The sequence below is a fragment of the Ptychodera flava genome, chromosome 2 (genome assembly GCF_041260155.1).
Source record: "Ptychodera flava strain L36383 chromosome 2, AS_Pfla_20210202, whole genome shotgun sequence".
NCBI classification, from domain to species: Eukaryota; Metazoa; Hemichordata; class Enteropneusta; family Ptychoderidae; genus Ptychodera; species Ptychodera flava.
In genome coordinates, this window is record NC_091929.1 from 38548727 (window position 1) to 38559283 (window position 10557).

Sequence of the window (10557 nt, forward strand, 5' to 3'; positions counted from 1 at the left end):
GATCTGTGCACAAACTGTTTTTATTGGACTTGTTTTCAGTTTACAGGGTGCTTGAAAAGCTCAATGCTTTACAAACAGGTAGAAATATAAGCAACAGAGAAACGCAGTTGAATTGTTATTTCGCGAATGAGCTTGAACCTGTTTGAGCTACTGTAACAGCGAGGTGTTTGTCTTGCGAGGTAGAATATCTTGCAGAAGACCGTTTTTGTGTTTTAAAAATACAAGTCCTTTACAAACAAAAGTATTCGGGGTTAAAAGAGCTCAATAAGATTGTTTTTGGTATTTCACTAGCACGCTCAATCCAGTACAGGTAAACTGTGGTACATATGTAACAGTAGGAAATATCGACTCTTTCTAGTCCCTTGGTCATTCGATTGCAGTTGAAATTATCAGTTCAAAAGGCAGCTTTTTAGAAAATATACGCAACTCGGAAATGTTAACGAAAACAATGTTTTAAGTCGTCTATTCTGTTATTCGTCTTCTACACGTGTCAGTATCGGTTAAATAATGACAACCTCCCAACATCAATATTACAGACATGTCATCCGCTAAGAAGACAAGCGAAAAATTTGAAACATCTCTCGAAACACTTGCGGAGGAAGTCACGAAATTAAAAGATTGTGTGCAGTTTGTTGAGAGCTTTCATCAGTCGCAAAAAATAAAGGGTAAGTTTTTTTCTTAGTTGTACAATTCAAAAAGAAATTATAAAATCACACACTTACCAAATCAAGAACCCCAAAGAAAACGTATTTATCTGCGTAGATTGCAACGCAGTAATTGAGAATTGCAGTGGTTACTTTGTTATAGATGTAAATGCACTTAAGAAAACGGATGTAAAAACTAAATTTAGGTACTTCAAGGTAGAATGCGCCTCGGGTACAGATATTCAGTCTCCTAAAGTTTTCCAATACCTACAATAAGTGGAGGCTCAATTTAAAGGTCTTGGAGTTAGAACATATTATCGTCGTAGTTTTTCAAATATCAGTAAATGTTAAGCAATACGTTTCTCAATACTAAACGTTTCTCTGTGGCTCCTAATTTTGTTTTGTTAAGGGAATGCCTGAAAGTTTCATAGAGGAACGTGTGAGCAAACATTTAAGTCTTTCTCTTTCGTGGCGCATACCACCTTAACAATAACATATCTTGTCACACGCACAAGCCAAGTTTGTCGTCTCCGAACAAAAAATACGGGATTTATTCTCTGGTCGTTCGACATCACGACAACCCGCGTCTATGTCATCAATTTTGGTGCGTCTGACCTTTTTTTGCGTCGATCTTCGGTTTGCTCGTAAATTTAAACAAACAAATGGTGGCCGATATTTTTCCCACGATCAAAATGTGTCTGACGTGAAAATATCGCAAACATTAGTCATGATTACCTGACAATACATCAACAAGGCAAATGTTTGAGACCTCGTGTTTAAGTTTTGTCGCCGATATGCATGGGGGTTCGTATTCGTATGGACCCCGCCGACGCCTGAACTTTCGACGTATTGTGTACTTTCGTGCGGTAGACCACTGTAGACCACAGACAAACAGAGACAGAGTCACAACGGGTATTGTTTAAGGCGTGAAGCGGTTACGTAACCCATCCATGTTCGCCTCGCCTCAGGTTGCTCTCGCCTCTCTTTTCCGAAGAGTGCCGACCATGCATCCTTCGGTAATTTTCGGATTTTCGCCAATTGTTAAGCGAAAGTATGTTCGGCAAAGTTTGTGTTGTTGTTATCGTGTGGTGCTGAGCGGAATTGACGTGCTGGCGAAAACGGGAGTGTTTTGAGCTTCAGGAAAGTGAGTTTTACCATTTTAAAAATTCCTCTCATATTTTTATGAATATATAATGAGTGTGTTTGAACCAAATTTGAAAGTCTTTTATCGATACTGTCTAGTTTTACTCAATGGTTTACGGTCAGTCATAACGTCTTTTACACGTGCGTCAAGGAAGGACATGTTTATGAAACTGCTGGCGTGTTATGTTTTGATAGGCGTGAAGCAGTGTTTCTGGCCTGAGAGCTCACAAAGTAACTATGGTTGCTACGCGACTGGCAGTACGATGCCATCTCGTCGTATTTTTCGCATAATCTCGTGTAATTATCAACCACAAACAAAGCCTCCAAAAAGTTTAAGACCTTTGAAGCTCATTTTTTAATATGAAAAGCCAATAGTCTACCGAGACGACCATGGAACAAAGGCATGCAAGTGTTGCGACTCTATGTTACTCTGTGGCACAGTGTACTTTCATGTGGTAGACCACGCGTCACGGTAGACATACGTTTCCACCGCAACAATGGAGTCAAGAGTGGAGTCCATGCCTCCAAAAGTCATGTAACGAAATAGATATCTTCACAGACTAAAACATAGTAGTCCGACATATTAAATAGTCCGAATAATGTAAACACAAGAGTGTACCGCCTGTATATTCCGAAGGAATTACGTGAATAATTTGCGGAAACAACGAACTCGAAGGCGGTCGCGTTACCGTGGGTTCCGTAAGCATTGCAAACAGGGTCAGGCGCGACATTTACAGTGTCCGCGCCGTCAAGATTTAGTCGATATTTGTTCCCGAAAAATAGTGTATCTTCGTCTGTGATAAATTTCTAGGCCTATGCTATCTTTGAAATAGAGTATAACTTCGCGGAAGGTACGTAAAGACCGTGTTCCTTGCTCACGCACGCGACGGACGACTGGAAATGATTGACAACTTGCACACGGCGTACTGATATTATTCCTAAAGTAGTTCAAAAGTTTAAACGCGGAATCGTCATGGAAAACTTCTTTTATTTTGCAAAACAAAACAAAAAACAAAACAAAAAAAACCAAAAAAACGAATTCTTGGTTTGTGCATGTGATAAGTACATTGTTCCCCTAATATTTTTCTTTGTTAAGCTCGTGACATAATGACCGTGTCACCACTCGTCTTCGACTCGTGGTGACACGGTCATTACGTCACTCGTATTTTCCTTCGCTGAACGAAGAAAAATATTAGGGAATAATATTGTCCATAAGGCTCAGATATTGGTTTATTTTTAAATACAAAGTCATCAGGACAAGGGTCAAATTTATTATTTTCACTGACCGGGTACTTTGACTCATAGGTTAACATTGTGAGTTTGTAAGTGCCAATTATCTCGTTAGAAGCAGTTTTCTTATAGCAATTATGCATCTTGCGGAACGTAATCACTTTAATATCAGTTTAATCAAAACATTTGCTAAAGAATCCAAGGAATACGAGATCATCAAGACGGTTATTGAAAACTAGAAGCTCTCGATGACACGAGCAATGACAGAATGTGGCGGTATATCAACCAACTACGAGAAGAGGTCAATGATTTAAAGACGTCAGCAGAAAGTGCGTGGACGATGATGGAGACAAGTCTTTCACAAGAAGGTATTGTACATGAGTTGACGATGATGCAGTATAATGAACTGATATTGATGGATACTTTAGAATTGTGCAAATATTTGCTTCCAGATAGCTCGTAAGGCTGCAGTTTAGTGAAAAAAATACAAAAGAAATAGTCTTTTTTATTTCTTGACTCATAGCGCTCTAATCGTGTGTAGTAATTGTAATGCCTTTAGTTATTGTGTCTATATGGATAACGTTATTTGACGATATTATCCCGTTGATAGAAATCGTACGAGACATGATGTGCGAGTACTTGCACAAAAGATCAAAACTATCTGGCGCCCTCTTGGACAGAAAGTAGGAGTCGATATGAGAGACATAGCAGACAAGAAATGCCAAATTGACGATGAGGGCAGAGCAGAAGTCGTCCTGACTCGTTGGTTGACCGAGAGAGACAATGGTCTTTTGTGGGAAGACCTCATATCTGTAGTATCTGAAATTGACGAGAATGTTGCAGATACAATCGCAGAGCTACGTTCGTCTAACCCCTGATATTCCCCTTTGTGGTTTTCTTGGCTCGTTCTATTGAACACAACAATTTTAGATCGTATACTAGACCATTAAGAGTTTAAAATAGTTGTATCTAAACGTTTGTTTGAAGAATTTATATTTTGGGCATAGTAACGTTTCATTTTGCTTTCAAATGATAGGGATAGTTTGCTTAGTACATCATATTATGTTATTTAGAAATTGGAGTCACTTTACCTTTATTTTTCCTCATCTTTTAGAGGTGTTATTTTGATGTCAACTGCCATTATTTGCTTTAACAAGATTGCTCGAAAGCTTCGAATTGATCAAATTGCTGTTTAAAGACAGTTATTTCGATTGCTGGATAAATATTCTGTTTTGTTAAGAAGGTTGAACTTGAAAGGGAGTTCGGATGAGCACGAGGCTTGGCAAAAATTGAGCGAGCATTCTTGCTAAGGACTTCGTAGACTGGTAAAAATTAGGCCTAAAACAAACACCGAAGCCCATCAGCTGAAAATAGGAAACGGTCATGAAACGGGGAAGTAGAGGGTCCCCACAGAAACTGTGCCCTTTTCATTATTTAGCAGTTTTCATGCATAATTGCCGGGTCAAATTTTGGCTTTTGGCATCAAGTGTTATCATGTTTCAAAACGAGTTTGCCACTTAATATCCTTTAATGTTTTTTAAGATAACGCAATAAATAGAGTTTTTGTTAAAATGCACTTTTAAGGAATGATGTAAATATGAATGTAACATGAGATCAAACAGAGTGTGAAGGCAGCAGCAAGTTATTATTTGTTTTCTTCCCTCAAAGTTGTATCAAAGTTGATTATGGTATAATGTAGCAAAAGTATTTCAGTTTTCAACTTATTTTTCTTGTATTTTCTCTTTGCAAGACCGATCGTTCTTTTTATAATAAACGAAATATCGATTTTTCTTGTAGTAATTGTACTGTAAACCTTTCAAGATTTCATATTTGGTGATGATCTTTAGAAAAGTTAAAAAAGTTTAACTATGTTGTTTTAAGCATTCATATGGTATTTTTAGTTTTGGTGTTGTTATTGATATGATCATGTCGTCTGTATTTAGTCTGACACTCTTAAAATGTACTTCTAAGCAGTAATATAAGACTTAGTATCAATAAAACATGAGGCCAACAAATCGTGAAGAAAAGCGTATTAATTCTTGTTTCCCTAAAGAAGGTAAATCAAAGTTAATTAATGATTTCAAATGAAGCAATTTTCTTCAAGCAACAATATTTGAGTTATCCAGAAAAAAGCAAATTTGCCGGGTAAAGAACGCAACGTCGACCCAAACTTTCTCCGAGCAAATCAGAAGACTTCAAAAGTGCGTAATTAAGAGATTAATAAGAGTAATATTCTCCTCACCACGTCGAAATAATTATATGTCAACTTTCATTTTTTTCAAGTGGCAACATTTATTTCTTATTATTGATTGATTGATTGATTGATTGATTGACTTACTGACTGACTGGTTTAGTATTCATTAATTTTGTCATGCATTCATATATTCATAAGTGCTATGAATATATAGTATATTACCGTGCCCTGCCAGTCGCATTTTGATTGGTCGAGTTGAACAACGTGACTGACCACAAATACACAGTAATGGTTTGTTTAATCATGAGGGGAAAATGCCAAGAGGGTTTGACCGGTTAAGAAGGGCTTGACTACGCAGTTTCTGCGTATGAAGCGTCATTATGTATTCATGGTGACCCCTGGCCAGCTGTCAATATCTTTGGGGGCTTTTGTCTTTTGGCCTGCTTTGCATATGCGTCGTTGGACACGACCTGCCAATCACCCAGGTAGTCAATTAAACTATTAATTGACTGTTTACCGACCCAATTAACACCATCCAGCAGTATCAGTCATATTTTAATCGCGTGGCCCGGGTGGGCACAACGTAGGAACGCGTGTATTTCTATGTGTACGTTTCACTTGTGGTGTTGTTTGTACCATCGTGCGTTTGAAGTCCTTGTTTCACCTACAGCATTACATTCAAGGTGACAGGCTTACTATTAATGTTCAGTATCATTGCACCGAGTTCTGCCCACGGTGAAAACCACCTGTTTTGCCTACTAATTACTGCCCGTCGCTGCCCGTCCTGAATGTAGCCTATCTATAGCTACAGTAATCACATAAATCATTTATCAGTTTTGATATATACTCCTAAATTGTAAGTTTGATCAAAATCGAGACCACATTCAAGGGCTATGCAGACTGTCCATGTACGCACACACAGTGACAAGAAGGCGGCAAACACCTCACCAAGCACATCGAATCGGCGAAAAGAAGCATAAAAAAGCTAGGCTCATCGCCAAAACAAACGCGCCAAGCGCTAACAAAAACCCATACCAAGCGGCCCTTTTCAGGGCCACCAAATACTCCAAAAAGAGAACTACCAAAAAATACGATAAAATGACATAGAACACACAAACACTTAAAAGAAATAACAAAAATCGTACACATAACAAACAACTGAAACACAACATTAAATACAAAATAAACAATCACAGTAACGTAACAGAAAACATGGCCGTGGAAATAAATCAGCTATTTCCAAAGAAAAGCCGACAACAACATGAAATTCAACAACAACCTATCATCGCTCAAACTATGAAACTCCGAAAATAGTACTAGGCAAAAGCCTTAAAATTCATTCGGACACCAGCAAAACCAAACAGAATAAAACCACCTCCGGATTTCAACAAATAAAGTCGTATAATGTGACTACGCTACATCGTGAGACACAAACAATCGCAACACCAATTCAAAGAAAAGTCAAATTAGACTCCACGAACAACAAAAAAACAAAAACTTGAAAGCTATCTGAAGCTTCTAAACTCGCACTTCTAGAGATACCCTTTCAAACAAGGAAACAAAACATGTCGAGTGCCAAAAGAATCGCGATTAACCAGCTTGCAAACAATGGACTAATTTTGGGAAAATAACCCTTCGACAAGGGTTGGTTTTTCGTTATTGTCAACACAAACGATTACATACTCGAATGCGAAAGGCAATTACGTAACACTCAGTATTATAAACAACAAGCCAGAACAAACAGTAAACAAAGTAAACGAACTATTAATTAAAATGTACGAGAACAAGCACATCAACCAGGATACTTGTAAGTATCTTGATCCAATAAACATAAAATCCGTACCCCGCAGTGGTACTTATTGCCTAAAAATTCACAAACCTCCGCAAAAATCTAAAGACACACCAGTCAAACAAAATTTACCGAAGTAAAGAAATATAGAACAAACAAACCGAACCACCAAACGGACTCACAACGTGACCAAAATTAATATACTTGCCTTGCTAATCGGAAAGCAAGACCACTAAAATGCATTAAAATAAATTTTCACAAACACAAACTAAGGAAAGAATCTACACTGCGACTGATGAGAAACCACACTCGGGTTTCGAAACGCAAGCGTCAAAGGGCGACTCTATCAACTTTTGTAACAACATAGGTCCGGCTGCGTCTCGCCATAAGCTTTCCCCACACAAACAAAACATTACCGTACACACTAATCCAAACTTCTCTACAAATATCCAAAGCGAAACAAACATTTCATTAACACAAACAATCGGATAAGAATGTAGGAACACATTTTCGAAACGAATCAAACACAAACTCGACACAAAAACATTTAGGATAGTTAGGTGGGAGCCTGTTTCACATTTTTTACATTTCGCTATACTGTCTATGATTCTAAAATAAAGTCATCTGCCACTTTTTCTGTATACGCGGTTTGGCAAAACTCATCTCTTCAATCGAAAGTCGGCGATTTCATGGTTCTTTGGGGCACTTAAGTGTACGTCGAGCTTAAGGAATGTAGTTACATTCGCGATGTTTTATTCGAAAATTATTTATTTCTTCAAGGGCAAATGCACATAATTTATGCTGTTTGAAATACTGGCCGCTCATAAACAAGACAATAAACTCAATATATGTGCATCTTTACTTATATTGTCAAAGTACCACCGACACCCACAAAAAAACAAATGGTTCAGTCCAGGTATTGGCAACTCTGCCATCCGACTGGTCAACAGGAAATCAACCATAGGAGTCTTTTGGCACGCGTATACGCCAGTCACCTAGGCGACGGTAATCTGCACCCCTTATCACCATCGGAAGGTACTCCTCCCCATATACCACTGGCGATCCCACCCTCAAGGCACTGCGTCATTCGACCAAGCATTGTTTATTGTAATTTCCTGCATAAAATTAACAGCGAGGTCAACCGGTCAAATCTCGTGGGATTTCCTGGCATGATGGCCCCGTGAATATGAATAATAAGACTAACAACTCAAAGTATCGTAACTTACAGCTCAAACGTAAATCTTAATCAATCACAAAATAAAATGTAGCACTTGTAGGTCAAGTTGAGATATTTTTTCTGAAAACATCTCCGGATTTGCCAATTTTTTTTCAGCGCGCGTGACAGTGCGTCACGTAATGCTCAGTTTCTGGGCCCAGTTGTCGTTCGCTCCTGAAATTTTCGGAAATTTTGACGGTTTTCTTGGGTTCGCTGATAATATAATAGAAATAACAGACTCCGCTCTGACCATTACCGTTTATTTGTGGGCGCGGGCTCGAGGAAAGCCAAATTTTTGGCTTTCCTCTCGCCCTTGCCCACAAATAAACGTTAATGGTCAGCGCGTCGCCCGTTATTTCTATAGTATATAGTATTCATTTGGATAAATTCTGGTCACGAGTTTCTTTAGTGCCAATTCAAGAGATATACCTACAGGACGTGACTGATTCATATTTGCCTGTTTGTATAAGCAAAATATGCGTGTTTTTCAACATCGTCTCCTGTAGTCTGGACCTTTACTATAGCGAATGAGACCATGATCTGGGTTGTTTAGCTCGATGTCTATCGTTGCGGAGCGAGTGAGCCTCAGTGTAACTTAGCCCCTGGCGAAATCTGTTTTCTGCTTATTTCGCTCACAGCATTTCGCTCACAACACCAACCCAGTCTTTTCATTATATCTACAGTTCAGTGCTCCTAGTTTCTGAACTTATGCAATATAGGCCTTACCGTTTATGATAAATGAAATCACCTAAATTGCAGTAGGATCTGCATACTACTGCGTTTTTCAACAAGAACAAGTGTCAAAAACTGTCTCATTGCCAGATTTTAATGTAATTATTAGTGGAAAAAATATATATTCACTGCTTCTGCTAAATTTGCGGACTGTCCTTCTTCCGCATGACCATTTTCAAGTAAAGCAAAAAAATTACATGAGACAAAACTTCCGCTTTTTTCCGGTCCATGCTGCAGTTAAATAGGTAAATATCACCGTGGCGTACCATGTATCTGTTGTGTTGTATAGAGAATTCCTCCGGGTTTGAGACAGCTTGTTTAGGGTGACCTTCAACAAGATATTAATAGTATAAAATATTTGCATAACGGCATGCTAATTAATGTTATTATAAGCTGATTTTGAGGCCGGCCAGGGAATAAAACCTGGCAACCCCTGTTAGAATGAGGGTTAAAGACGTGTATGTTAAACTGTCTATGCGGTTTCTGTACGTATTGACAACCGACCACCAGTCACAAATAACTAAGAAATGACAATTTTATCAAATAATCCATGAGATGCCTATGGCATATTAATTTTACACACCGTGAGCCATAAAGGAAGAATATATTCACTGATAAACTATATTTGGCAAGGCAGACTAGTGACAGCTGTTAGCGCTATGCAACCATGTAGGTACCGGGAAATCAAACTTGAAAAGTGAAATCGACTCTGATCACCGAGACAAAGCACTCGGGAAGGCGCCACGAATCCAGACTGTTGACAGCATTGGTGTTTGATATGTTGTGTACGACTAAATAGAAGAGAGCAGTATTTTTCATCGTTATCCAGAACTAAAAGGGATATTCGATCTAGGATTGGTGTTGTGAACGAAATCAGCAAATAACAGATTGGCTGTACGCCGAGCTACACCGAGGCTCACTCGCTCAGCAACAATGGACATCGAGCTAAAATCCCCAGATCATGCCCTTAATTGATTAAGAATTACTGCTTTTAGTGAAGGTCCAGACCACAGAAGACAATTTTGAAAATCACGTAAGGTTTTTCTCGTACAGGCAGACAAACATACATTATTATTCATCCGTGTCGTATTTATATTATTTATGAATGCACAATGAATGAATGGATTACAGAATGAGTCAAGTGGTCGATTGGTGAAGGGCGAAATGAGTAAATAACTAAATGTCTAATGATTCTCGATCTGTGCTATAGCATGTCTCCTTTTATATTTTGTCGGTGTTTGTTTTCCTTTTGATTTGTTTTGAGTTTGTTTTGTTTTTGTTTTGTTTTTCTTTTATTTGTTTTAAGTTATACGAAAATGAACATTTTGACGAACTGACTCTTTTCTGAATCTAATTTTAAAGATAGTATACGCCTCGAATTCCAAAGAGTTAAACGTTTGCGATATTTGAAAATCAAAATGGCCGCCATCCCTGTGTTAGCTCTAGGGGAATTGTAAATTTCATATTTTCGGAAAACTAAGATGCAGAAAGTTTTTTTCTTTCTCCAAGCACTTTAAAATGAATCCCTACAAATGGTAGATCAGAAACGAATTGTAGAAACCTGAGAGCCAGAATATCTGTCCCCGGGGTGCGTTCTACCTTAATTCAT